Here is a 14,131-nt window from a genome sequence, read left to right as displayed (position 1 = left end):
AAAATACAGCATGGAGCTGCTGCACTCTCTGACCAGGGCATAGGCTAGAGGAAATATAGGCACTCTTATTGCACTTGGCGACTCCTATAGACTGACCCCCACCCTTTCCCCCGCATCTCTCCATAAAGACGCGAGGGCACCAGGAGCACCAGACTTGCATGACCAGAATAGAAAGGTAACAGAGAATGCTGAGACACAAACACTGAGGGCAAAACTTAGAAGTTTCTATGAAATCAACATCTAAGTATGTGCCTGCTTGCATGTTTTAAAGCAAAAAAAAACTTTCATTAGAAGACATCTGCAAAGGAAATTTAGTTGATTACCACTTCTAATGAGTTACTTTCCATTAGTTTCGTGGTGCATACTTCCTCAATGATAAAACAAATTCTCCACCTAATGCTAGTTGCATCTTTGTCCATTTACCCCAGTTTATACTGTCATCTGGCAATGATTAGATTGTCTGTGTCAGACACTATATCAGCAACTGGAAATACTCAGTTTGGCTAGGGGTGCTTCCTGAGGAGGTTGTGCAGGAGAAGGATGACTTGTCCTGTCCTATAACTGTTTTTGTGTTTCCATGAATACAACATTTAATTACATGTATATCAGCTAAAGAGTGGAAGCAATGTACAAGCAAGCACAAAGGAGTACTAAGCAGCTACTGTCCATGTTTGAATGCTTTGGATAATTACCTGCTTGGACAAATCTGCTCAATCAGACATTACACAGACTTTGTACCATAGGGTGCTGGCAGGGTAAAGTCTGTTTAATGTTCGATTCAACTAACATTTGCTTCTTCCATACAGCTACTCTAGGTCATGTATATTATGTAAGGGCTCCTTAACACCCCCTGATGAATAGAGCTCTCCATACATTCACACCAGACCCAGTCCAAAGCCAGTGCTTATGTCAAGGAGTATGTCCCAATAAAAAGACAAAACAATTTATTAAAATAATTGTTTGAAGGCAGACGTTTTCTAACAGAGTTTCTGCAACAGCGCTGTAACAAAGCTCCGCCATTACACCTTTGTACTTTTAAACTGAACCACTCAAGGGTGTAATATTGCCGTCCCAGTGTGGGATTTACAAAGCTTTCTGACGTTGTGGGAGCAAAAGAGGCATCATGTGCAAAAAAAGAGCACCAACATCTCAAACACACACACACACACACACACACACACACACACACACACACAGTGCTGTTTCCTGCTCACTGCTTCCTCATTTACACAGATGTTTCGCCTCTGTTACGCCTATGTTACTACCTCCACTGCTGGCTTAATGGCGGAACAACTTCACCCCACCATTCTGCCTCAGTATCTTTTATATAGAAGTCCTGCCTTCAACAGTCAACAGTCAACAGTTTAAAAGGGGCCTGGAGCTCTTCTTGGTTTAAACCTAAGCGTGAACGTATAGAAGAAGCTTTCTCCTCAAAACTAACCCAGAAGTCACGCTGTAAATAAGTCTTAAAATTGTAAATAAGTAAATTTAAATGAGGGCAAAAAGTAAACAAAGGGAAGTAAAACACAGTGAGTCTCAGACAGAGTGTAAGCAGCAGAGGAGAAAACCACCTAGGGAGGGTGGAAGAGGAGGAGAGAAGGCCAGTCGATATGGTGGCACGTTACATAATTTTCTCACTGTATTGATTTATCGCTTTGCTGATTTGGCCCCTAGCCATTATGCAATAGCATTTTTAATATTTGAGCTGGAGCCCAGGCGGAGAGAGAAAAAGAGGCAAGGGCAGATAGATTGTGACTGATAGAGAAGACAGTGTAAAAGAGAGAAAAAGTAGAAGAAGGGGAGAGAGGATGAGCAATAGCTTGGAATTTTGGAATGCAGCCAAAATGATACAGATAAAGAGCGCTAACGGAGAGGAAGTAGTGGCGGATAATGAGAAAGACTGAGGGAAACAAAGAGTTTAAGAGAGCGTTTAATTGAGCGAGATAGGAATAGCTGAGATTTGGATGAGAGGAAACAAGTGCGAGCAGGGATGAAGAGATAGTGCCACACTGAGGAAAAGAGGGAGAGGAAGAATGTGTGTCAGTGAGTGCATTGCAGGTTACCCTTGTTGCTGTAATCATTACTGTTATATAAGAGCCTGCAGCACTGGGCAGAGCAGCCAGACACACTGGATCTGCAGGACAGACTGGGTTTTCTGTACACACAAAGTCTTCAAACACTTGGAACAAAAACTACGTGTGGACTTTCACAGGTTGCTCTGACTGTAAATCCACAGTAGTTGGTGAAATTCATATGTACAAACACATAAATACTTAGCCTATTTTGATATTGGGATTGGCAAGAATGCTGGGGGGTTATTTACTTTTTCAAAAAAAAATTCAACAAGGATGCCATTTCACAAAGGGATTGGTCAGGTGGCTCTCCTTCCTGTGAACTATTTTGCCCACCTTTCAATTGTACAGTCAAATGCGACACCTTGAATATACCTTAAAGGGGAGACTGTCAAGAGTGTGTGCTGCTATGAATTTAAAAACTAAATTGTACGTTCAGCTATGTTAAATTCATAATATATATAGTACAGAAAATTTTGCTGACTGTAAAGAGCAGAAACAGATACAGCTTAAGTTTAACCTGCTGTAACTTAGCAGAGCAATTTGGCTTTCTGTTCAGTACTTCTTGGCTGTGATCAACAGACTTGCATGTTGAAATCCAAATTGGCCAAAGAATAACATAATAAGCAGTTTTCAAATTGTGTAGGATGAAGATCTTTACAACTTGAAACCCCTGTGTTGATGCACGTTATTTTTCCATGTTAGCTGAAATTTTAGAATTAGCCCAAGTCACAGTGATATTCCTGTTCTTAATGATTCCCTTCATGCAGGAGCATCAGGGCCTCTCCTTCCTCCTCCATCCCTCCTTCACCCTCTAGCACTTCTTTCCTGTTGTGACATCTCTCTTTCACTCCTCTCTCTATCTCTGAGTGGACTACAGACAGATGAGGGAATGGAAGCGGAGATAAAGGCAGAAAACAAGATTAATGAGCTGAAAGGAACACAGAGAGGGAGAGAAAAGTAAAGAGGGAGGCTGAGCTAGAACAGGCTCTCCTTGTGCTTCTGCGAATAATTTACTTTATTCCCCACTCTCTCTCTTTCTCTTTTAAAATATATATTCATTTCAATTCTATTCTACTTGGGGGAGGGGGAGGGGTGTGTGGATTAATTGCCAATTAATGTTTAACAAGGTACAGCTGTCTTCAATTAATACTGGTTTAGGCACCATCTCTTCCAATGCCCTGTCTCCCTCTTTTCTCTCTCCATCAAATATCAAACTATTTTCTTTTCAGCATGAAGATAAGAGATTAAAGCACTTTAGTCTGTAATAAATGTATTTAATAGGTATGTGAAGCTGCAAATGTGTCAGAATACAGCTGGAATTTGTTTGTATGAGTTTGAATGTAAGTAAAGTTGCATGTGTCCAATAGAGACGTCTGTGTGGACATTTTCTTTTACACACACACGCAAATTTTGAGTGCAATAGTATTTGCTTCCGATCTGTGGTTCACAATACATCTTCCTGATTTGAACGTGAGAGCTGCTTTGTTTTTTAACTTGTGTGCTCGACCTTGATTGGCCATAATAAACACCATATTCAAGCAAAGGGTTGTTCAAAAGTGTACTGGATACAATAGTACCCTACGCCAAAGGCAGATAATAGACTTCATGGTGTTATCATCTGTAGCCATATGGACTATCAAGTGAAGACAGGCACAGAGCTGTTGACCACTTTGTGGTGATTTGTATCAGATGATGGGGGAGGCTGCTGGGCAGACCGGGTAAACCCAAGCAAGTAGTAAAGTTGAACTTGGAATGTCTGACTGAGGCCCCTGTCTGTGAGGTCTTGAACTTCAACCTCCAGGAAAATTCCTATTGCACCTTGGTGGAGGTTGGGGAAGTCAAATTCTTGTTCAAAGCCTCCATTATGAAGGCAGCTTCTAAAAGCTGCAACCAAAGGGTTGTCTGTGCAAGTGGCGGCAACCTAAGAAATGCTGGTGAACACCAGCGGTGAAGGAAGCTCTCAGGCTGAAGAAGGAGGCCTCTCCAACTTTGTTAGTTCAGTTGTCTCCTGAAGCAGCAGACAGCTAATGGGAGCAAAGGCAGGCTCTGGCTTTGGTTTTTGGGGAAGAACCTGGCTATTAAGAATGTTCTGACAAAATGTTTCACATCTCAGGAGTAAAGAACAGGATTTGCTCAGGCTTTTTGATTTTGTTGTGCTGTGAAGAGAGCCCTTTAAGGAACTCCTAAATCCAACCAACATGTCCTCTGTGGATAGGTATAGTCTGAAGACCCAGACTTGCCCATATTCTTGACAAGTGGTTGCATAGGTAGTCATGATGCCCCTTAGTGGCAAGGCGCCAGGTGGGGAGTGATAGATTGGGTTGATGGTTCCGAATTTTAAAAAGGGAGCAGAGGATGGCTCCAATTATCAGGGTGTCACACTGATTAGCATTGCAGGGAAGCTTTATTACATGGTGCTGGAAAGAAGGCTCCAATGTATTTTCAAACCTCAGACACAGAAAGGACAATCCAGATTCTGTCCTTACTTTGGAACAATGAACCCAATAACCCTCTTTGCCCGCACAGGGTTATTGGCAACACAAGCAATGAAATGAGTTTCCCCATGACATGCGGAGGTAATTCTGTGTTGACCTGCTTCTTTACATTGGAAGGAGCTGAAAAAGGATTCTAGGGATAGGGTTTTCTGTATTAACTTACTTAGCCCATTGCCAGTGCAACATGCCCCAGATAAGCAGGAGAAAATGGATAGATGAATGTGAAACTACATCCAGGCAAGAAATTGGCTCAAATTGTTTGATGAACAGGGCCCAACAACTCATGAAATTTAGGAAGGTATTATCATGTATTAAAGCAACTGTGTTTAACTATTTGTAAAACAGAAATCTTGGAATATACTCCCTTTGTCTAACAATCCATCTGATGCCTCTGCTATCCAGTGGCAAAGAGAAAGCTGGTATAAGCTTGCTTGGTATAAATAAGTATACTGTGTGCAAATTTCTATGTCAATATGTCAAGGCTGTGAAGTTCTTAAATTACAAACTGTTACCTATCCTGTGTCATTTGAGGTTGCCAACGCAGAAAAGTCACTGCTGTTGCTTTAAAATGGTAACACCATAAAACACAGATTTCATCACTTCAGGAATCAGCAGTGTTGAGTGTGATGTGCGATGGACATATCATGGATTGCCTGTGAACCCACTGACACAGACACATTTGAATTCTGCACTGTGCCTCCATTTGCCCTCCACCCTCTGTAAGTGAAACCCCACAGGGCTCGCAGGTTTGATGCCTTCTTTTTTCACTTCCTCTCATCCTCCTTTTTCTTCATCCTCCCTTATCTCCCTTTTCCCACTATTCATCTGATTCATCATTTGCCTGGAGCCTTTCCCCCCCTCTGTTTGCCTCTCTTGTGAGGAAGATATCAACATCATGGGTCTCAGTTCAGATTTATTGTGCTATGTGAGTAGAGAACATTTTCTGAGATTGTAGAACCTGTCTGACCTGTCTAGTCCATGATCACAATATACAAAACAGACACATATGATAGTAGAGGAGAATGTGGAGACAGACAGCAACAAGAAATGCAAAGTATTGTATGTGTCTGGTGGAGAGAAAGTGTGTGTGCATGAAGCCATATGTTACAGCTGGTGTATATCTACTTTATGTATGTCTGTCCCTTTTTTCTGTTTTGGCTTTCATCACAATCCGATACCTCCACCCATCTGTTCACAAAGGAGAGTGGGAGAGAAGTAGAGAGGAGAGGTGGGCGTATGCAGAGTTGACGATTACTCTATGTCCCTGCCCCGACTCTTACCCTTAAGATGCTCTCTTTCTTTGTCCTCTACCCCTCTGCCCATCTCTCTTTCTTGACCTCCACCTCCTCTATTCTTTCTCTCCTCTAATCCCTCCTCCTCCTCTCCCTCCTTCCTGTCTCACCTCTTCTCATCTTCAGATACAGACAGAATTGAGCTCAGCCTTCTCTAAGGACCCAGCAGGTGTGTGGTGTGTGTAATTGTGTACGAGTGTGTTTGTGAGTGTGCAAATTGGGCTTTAAAGTCCTGTGCATGAGAGCTCTTTTACTATGAAGTCACATGATGCCGGTGTTTGCAGCTACTGTAGGTGTGTGTTTGTGTGTGTAGTGGAGAAATCTTGTTTCCTCAGGGGAGTCCAGACCCATTTCCACTGTCTGCTGTAGCCAACTAACTCAGCAGTGCATCGATAATCTATTATGTTCGAAATACACACACACACACACACACACACACACACACGCACGCAGACACACACACACACACACACACACACACACACACACACACACACACACACACACACACACACACACACCTACCTGCCACTGCTGAGCACACTCTGGGCGTGTGCTGACTGTAAATGGTGGGCAGGTATTGCCTGGACCTGAAAAGCAAGCATTCCACACATAAAAGAAGTCATTCACACAACATTTATAAGTGACATTTGCAAATATAGATTGAAAGGAGTATTGCTAGGCTGTACTAAAACACACAACAAACAGTCAGCCAAGATTACATAAAGTAAAAATGACTATAACTGATATGGAAGCAAAAATGGCTCCAATTCCTCAGACAAAAATAGGTAGCGAGAGCTCTTGAAAAAGGCAAAGGATGCTATTACCAGTTTTTTTTTTGGGTCACTTTATCTCATGAGTTCTTATTATTTAGTTTTCTGCTTTGTTTATTCCATGTTCTTGTCATTATTTTGTCTACTTTAGTTCTGCATTTAATTTGTATTTCATGCTTTAGGCTTTTCCTGTTTTACTTTGACATCTTGTCTCTTGTGATATCCACTTCCTGCCTTTGTGTGTTTCCCACCTCACCTGTGTCTGATTAGCCTCACCTCCTAAGTTTATTTAGTCTTTGTGCTCCCCTGTCTCGTTGCTGGTTCATTGTCGTGTTACCTGTGGACTTTTGTCAGCCTGTTCCCAAGTCCCATTGTCTTTTGTGGATTTTCCTGTTTCCTTGTGGCTCCCTGTTGTTGCTCCTGTGTGTTTCTGGTTTTTCCTTTGGATTATTCTTTTACCTAGACTGTAAGACTTTTTGTTCTACCATTTGGTTTTCCGTTTTGTCTTTTGTTGGATTCAAGATTTAGTTTTTGCATTTTTTGCCTAAGTTAATTCAACTCTTAACCATTGTATACCTTTTTGTTTAAAACTCATACCGTGACAGTAAAAATGAGTGATCTTGATGAAAAAGATGGCACACAAGAACAAATACACACAGAAACACAGGACAACTGTAAAAATATTTAACAACGGCAAAGACAATATTCCAGAAAATATGCAGTGGCATTTAGAAAAATACACAGTATGTGATGTAATATTCCCTGCATACATATGCAAAAAAGACATTTATACACACACACACACACACACACACACACACACACAGAACCCAATGTACTGACCAAACACAAAGAGACATAGTGATAACAACAACTAGATAAGACATTATATTCAGACATCCAAATCGCATACACGAAATTGTGATCGACACGCACAAATAACACATGGCTAAACAAAACACATAAACAAGATACAAGCATGATGTAAGACAGCGCAATATCAGACATCACCATAATTAAAAGCTAGAGCCTGTTTATCGACCAGTTAAGTAGGACAGGAAGAGCTAAGCCCTAAACATGCAGTTTGTTTACAAGAACACAGCCGTACACAGATAACAGTATTCCAAACACCATGCTGCAGCCACATATAGAACACCGTTTTCTGTGCCACACAGGGAGTCAAGTTAATTTCAAAGAGATTGTTGGAATGTTGCATGACTAGGTAGATACAACATATTATGAAAAACAATAATTTATTAATATTTTTTTCAAATACATGATGTATAACTAGAATATACAGTTGTTTTTTAATAAAGGGGTTTATTGATCTAATTTTGGTTTCACATAACTAAGGATTATTTTCATCATCAATTAATTAGCTCATTATTTTCTTCATCTATGCATTGTGAAATCACAATGCACCAGAGCCCATCATGATGTCAAATCATTCATTATGTCTGGCCAACAGTTGAAAACCTGTTTCCAATTTCCAATGATTTTTCCCAAAAAAAATTCATAAAACCTCAGGTATCCTCTATCCTCAGAAATATCACTCTGCAACAGGATACAAGTAAGTGCAGGCCAGAAATATATACTGCTAATGTCTCAAAGAAGATCCAGGAAATCCTGTTTCGGCTGATGTCTCGTTTGTCTCCTTATTTTCGACTGAGATTGGTCATGCTGTCAATAATTCAAACCCCAAAGCCTAAATACCAAAGCAATCATTTCAGGTGAACACTTCAATATTCCATCATCTATCATTTTCCTGTTAGGATAATTCCAGTCTTTTGGAATTCCTCCACAGATTATCCATTCACTTTAACCTCTCTAGACCCAAAGATGGGGGTGTGGAGGAGGAGAAGTGCGGAACCTTGTCTTTAAAAGTTGGATGTCTGTGAATCTTGCTATGCTTGCAGTTCCCTCTGTGGACATGTTTTGTGCACGTAGTGGAATGCGCTCACTCTATCCCTCTATTATAATCTCCCTATTTCCTCCTCCTGTCTCCCTCCTCTCCCTCACCTAATTTCTTCCTCTTTCTTTAGAGAACAGAAGCATGTAGGTAGAAACAGACAGCCAGGCTAACTCACAATAGCTCCTGTGATCTGCCTGACAACAGCCTGAGGGCCCACACATGGGCACACAATCATACACACAGTCAGAACAGAAAAAAAGAAAAAACAGACCAAAGACAGGCCTCAGGCCGGAGCCTTGAGGCACTCCAACCTGGTGACACAGCAAGCGTCAACATCTTCCCTCCAGGCCTGCGGCTGGTAAGGCCAACTAACCACCAGTTGGAAGCTGCTCCTCTCCTGTTTTCTAACTGCTTTTGTTTGGCAGAAAACAATGACTAGCCCCTTGCCCTCTAATTTACAGGGGAGTTGGCTCATTCCTCTGAGTGGAATGTACAGTGGGAGCAGCTTGCATTTCATGACAGGGTGGAGAGATCCGTTATGGGGGCGGGTTGGGGGTGTTAGAGTGGGGCTGCGTTTAGGCTAAGATGAGTGAGTTTAGTTGATTTTTTTTAAATGATATGTTATTTAACAGCTGTGGTTTGTTGCTGTACTGCAGTCAATGCATATAGAACTATATGTGGGCTCATACTGCACTTGCAAACCTGTAGGTCAAAGCACAACCTGCTACGTGGAACTTACTTACTGACAAACCTGCTGTACAAAGCTGCAGTCCTACCTAATGCATACAGAGAAATGAACTTCAAGTTAAACAATAAAAAAATACAAGAGAAATGTGCAAGACAAATACTGAAATCCATATCTATAGAGGGAACAGCAAACAGAAATATCCAATAAACACACCTTGGATTGTGAGGACAAATCATAGAAGCTATTGAGCCCTCAGTGGTGCAGACAAAAGCAAATTCAAACAACCCCATAATCACTCCGTCTCACACAACCGCCCACTGTCACCTTACTTAACCTGTAGTACACTGCAATAGCTGACAGAATGGCAAGGAAAATGTGCAAAGAGAAGAAAAGCAATCCAAAATCAGCTTGTCTCAAGGAGCTATTGCAAAGCCTGAAATGAAAGAGAATGACAGAGAGAGAGAAGAGAGAGGGGAAGATAGAGAACATATGGTGTATGGGGACCTAGTTTCCTACCCCTTCCCTCATCTTCTTTGTTTTCCCTCATCTCACACACGTGGGACCATTTCTCCTTGTGGAATCAACACCCAACTAAAACTCTACTTTCTTTAATTAGTTCTCCCCCCCCCCCCCAATATGCTCTCATCTCTGTTTTATGCTCAATTTCTCTCTCTTTGTCTCTTCTCCAATCTGCTCCCTCTCTTTAGTCCCTCGTTGTCATTCTGCCTTGCTAAGTTGGATTGGTTTTCTTCTCTGACTTCACTCTGCACCTGTCTTCCACTCGATTTCTCAGAATAACTGAATAGATAAATTAGACATTGTATAAAATGTGAATGTGTAGCCATAGAGGGTTTATCATGACAACAGGCCCTGGACACAAACTTGCCACAGGCCCCTGCCAACACACGCAAACAATGCGCGCGCAAAGGCGGTCTTCCCATTCCGCACATGACAACACCGGGCAACACACAACCACACAAAATTACTGTCATTTTAGGTCTGTTTTGTTTGGCACCTGCCATGTACAGGACAATATACATATTATGGGAGAGACAGCAAGCTCAAAAAAGGTTGAGATGGATGGAATTTGCTGCACCAAAGCGGCATCTTTGGCTTCTTTTACTTTCCTTTGTTTTCGTTTAGCTGATCCACTGAGCACCCGCTTTCATTTTGAAAACGAGCTGTATGTTTGGCCCCCAGCGTAGGTACTTACGTCATTGTGTCATCACACATTACTGATTTAATCTTATAATTTCTAAAACATTCAAATTATTTTATATCATACTACATTTTCAAAACCACATTCATTCCAATATTTTAAATTGTACCAAAAAAAAACAACAACTCTGAAGGCCAAGTGCCCCTATTGGCTCTGGGGCCCAGGGCACACGCCCACTTTGCCCATGCGGTAATCCGTCTATGTGTGTAGCTCTTTCCAGGTCTATTTTCTCTGACAGAGGAACATGATTGAGGACATGTGACTAATACCACAATCTGATCCCTAAATAATCAATGAAGAAAAGATGAGAGACAATATACTGCTGACAAAGTATGCAAGCCAGGGAGAGAAAGGGCTACTTTGACACACCAGTCTGGTCCGGCTGCCAGTAGAGTGAGGTTAATCAGTCAAAGCTCAAATCCCAATAACAACCAGTGCACTTTATTCCGTTGAAAGGATGTTTAAAAGACGACTATGGCTACCAAGACGTTCAAAACTGGTTCAAAAGTTTTTTCACCGACTATTTGAAGACGTTGACTAAACGTTTATGTTTAGACCAGATTTCACCCGCAAACCTGCTTCTGTCACAAGATTCATCACACATTCACATATTAATGGTGATTTTCAAGTTGCATCTTTATTTCATCCATCTATATTTAGCAGCTAAAATATATAAATGAGCATTGCATCACAGGCATCAACTAAAAAATGTATTGCCAACACAAGTGTATATGGATTTGGTCTTACAAGAGCTGCATTTAAGGCCAGCACTCATCAATGTCAGCCAACGAAGTCTCTTAAGACTCGTCTTCCCGTCAGGTATTACTGAACTACGTCAGCATCAAAGTACCGTTTTGCCTTTGTAGTCAGAGCTGCATTCCTGCACATGCGCAGACTTCTTTTTTCTTCTTCTGTGGAGAATGTTTAAAACTGCTCTCTTTACGCTGTTTCTGAACCTTATTGTTAACATCAAACAGCCCATAAACCACCATATTTTTGATTTTTGTATGAAAAATAAAATGCGATGAAATTGTCTTTGCATAGACCGGATTTCACCTACCACTGCAAAAATGATTTTGGATATGCCACTACAATCCCCACCAAATGAATAAATTATCAAGGTCATAAAGGGGAAGACTGAAGTACTGAAAATGCTCCTAGTTAGATTTAAACATATTTAAACACTTCTCTGGACAGAGTGTAAGATATCAAATCTTAAAGGTACCCGTGCAACACTACCAAATTGCATAAACTAAATCCCTTTTCAAAGCCCCTCCCTCCTTCCTGCACTTACTTCAGAAATCATAATTAGTGTGATTCTGATGGAAAATAGATTTTCATGTGAAATCTCTCTTTAATGTGTGTATATACCACATATTATTTGGGCAGTCATCTTTTTATAGTTTCATTTAATTCCTAACTTCTGTTATGTCCTATATAATAACATTGTCTGTGTAGTATAATTAAAATGAATTAAACATGGCAAGGACTAGTAAAATTATCAGTACAACTAAGGAGGAAAGTGCATGTGAGAACTTGGCAGTCTGCTTGGCTTTGATACATGCAACAACATACAAACCTGAGCTCCAACAGGTGAAATCATTATATTTTTATGTGGTTGTGTGTGTGTGTGTGTGTGTGTGCGTGTGTGTGTGTGTGTGTGTGTGCGTGCTGGCTGAAATAAAAAGTAAAAGCATAACTTAAAAGTAAATGTCTTTGTTGGGATGTATTGTATTGTAGTGTATGTGCTTTAATTATGTGATAGCAGCCATAAATACACAGGAGAAAAGAGCAACCTTCCACCTTGTGATTGATGCCTTCTAATAAGGCCACAGCTCCTTTCACGACAGCCATTATTATGAGTTATAGTTGTCTTAATGAGAGCTGTGGCAGTGACTTTACTCATCGCCCAGGTCCTGACCGAGATGTAATGCAGACAAAGGAGGAAAAAAAGCCAGTGACCAGACATTCCATCAATTAAATTACAGGTAAAAAGATTCCAAAAATGAGCCATGATGGAAGCAAAAAAACTATGTTTGAGTATAGGGCCTATTTGGAAATGAGCATTTATACTTTACACTTTACTTTACATAGATTTTTAACTTTACAATATGATTCAAACTATTTTCAAAAATTAAAGAAATATGAAATTAAATAAAGGCATGCTTCCTTTTCGATCATTACTTTTTTTGTCGGTTTTGTCACTTAGCGGATCATGACATGTCATGTGATTATAAAGATTTATGGTGGATGATGTTGTTCAGTGAATAATGCTTTTTATTTCACTAATTAGAGGATGGGATGCATACAATTCAGTGCGAGGAAACAAAAAGCACTTCAGACTGAGAAGGAAAATCCCACAACTGTGTTAAATATGCTGGAGCAAGTGTTGCATAATGGTTTAAAATGATGATGATGTGTGTGTGTGTGTGTGTAAAGATGTTTTGACTCTTACTGCTTACATTTATTTCTTCAAGCAAGCCTTTGTAAACTTCACCTCCCTCTCGTTGGCCTTGTTGCTTGGACTCCTGCTTTGGCCAGGGGCCTGACTGTCTGGCCTGACCTTTGACCCCCCCGGAGTTCTAAGCCCAATGACCTCACCAGTGGTCTGGCACTCCAACCACTTTGCTCAATGTGTTTGTTTGTGTGTGTGTGTGTGTGTTTGTATAGAGAGCACTAGCAAGCACGAGTCAGAAGAACTGTAGTTTGTGACGGCATGGTAGGCATGACACAGGCAGTATAGCGGATAGTAGGGATGCAAACGAATACTCGGGTAAACAAGTACGAGCCAAATAAATCATAATCGGTTACAAAAAAACCTAATCAATAATCGTGTTGTAGTCCTATATTTTTTAATACATTTTATCCAACTTTGTCCCCTGTGTCATGTAGGCCTATAATTGTTATTTAAAAAGTTATCATGCTTGTCGCTTTCTGTGTTTTAAAAATAAATATCATTTTTAGAAAAAGAACAGGAGACCGACAACAAGCTCTCCATCATGTACGCTCATTCTGATGCACGCTCTCTAATACTCACAGAAACACACGCACACACACACACACACACACAGCTAAAAAGGTAAATGTATGGTCAAAGTGAGTGCTCGTGTAATTGTTTAAGCAATGGGACAAGTGATTGGTTAGAGAAAATGCTGAATTTCTGCATCCCTAGTGGATGGTATGTAGATGCTTACTGAGTGTGTGTGTGTAATATGTTTTTGTTCCACAATCAATTATGATCTGGTGTTAAATATAACTTAATATGGATGCATGTCATTTGTGCCTCTGTTTATCATTGTAATGTTCAAGGGGCTATATGTAAGATTTTAAATATATTCATCAATCAAATATCATAAGACCTGATGCGACCTTCCCCAACTTCCTCCATTGCCTCTAACAGCCTGTGGGCTGATTTTTATGTAAAGCACTCGGGCCGGTTTTTCCGCAAAACAAGAGGATGTAAGGTATCTGCGCGTTCGCGAGTACCTCTGCCAAGAGCTTATTCTACGCCACTACAGTCAACAGTGTGCAACATGAGACAACGCAAGCTGTGAAATGGACATGGATGCCAACAAACAACAGCACGCACAACAACACCAACAAAAACGACACACAAGAATAAAAACTAAAATTTGTTTTATCTAGTGAAGCCCATCTAACCAAACAGGAATGTGATC

At 40.7% G+C, this 14,131-nt stretch overlaps 1 protein-coding gene across 1 annotated transcript in view; it reads right to left on the bottom strand.

Moving 5' to 3' along the window:
• kdm6ba (lysine (K)-specific demethylase 6B, a) overlaps window positions 1-14,131 on the bottom strand; it is a 94,719-nt gene that overhangs the window by 51,822 nt on the left and 28,766 nt on the right. Inside the window, exon 4 of the mRNA XM_069671972.1 lies at window positions 6,388-6,452. The gene's annotated coding sequence lies outside the window, so the exon portion shown is untranslated. The remainder of the gene's footprint in view (window positions 1-6,387; window positions 6,453-14,131) is intronic.

This window comes from Semicossyphus pulcher, unplaced genomic scaffold, assembly GCF_022749685.1.
Source record: "Semicossyphus pulcher isolate SPU_LCO1_2020_fin unplaced genomic scaffold, fSemPul1.0.p SCAF_21, whole genome shotgun sequence".
NCBI classification, from domain to species: Eukaryota; Metazoa; Chordata; class Actinopteri; order Labriformes; family Labridae; genus Semicossyphus; species Semicossyphus pulcher.
The sequence above is the reverse complement of the archived record's forward strand: the minus strand, read 5'-3'. Positions and strand labels throughout refer to the sequence as shown.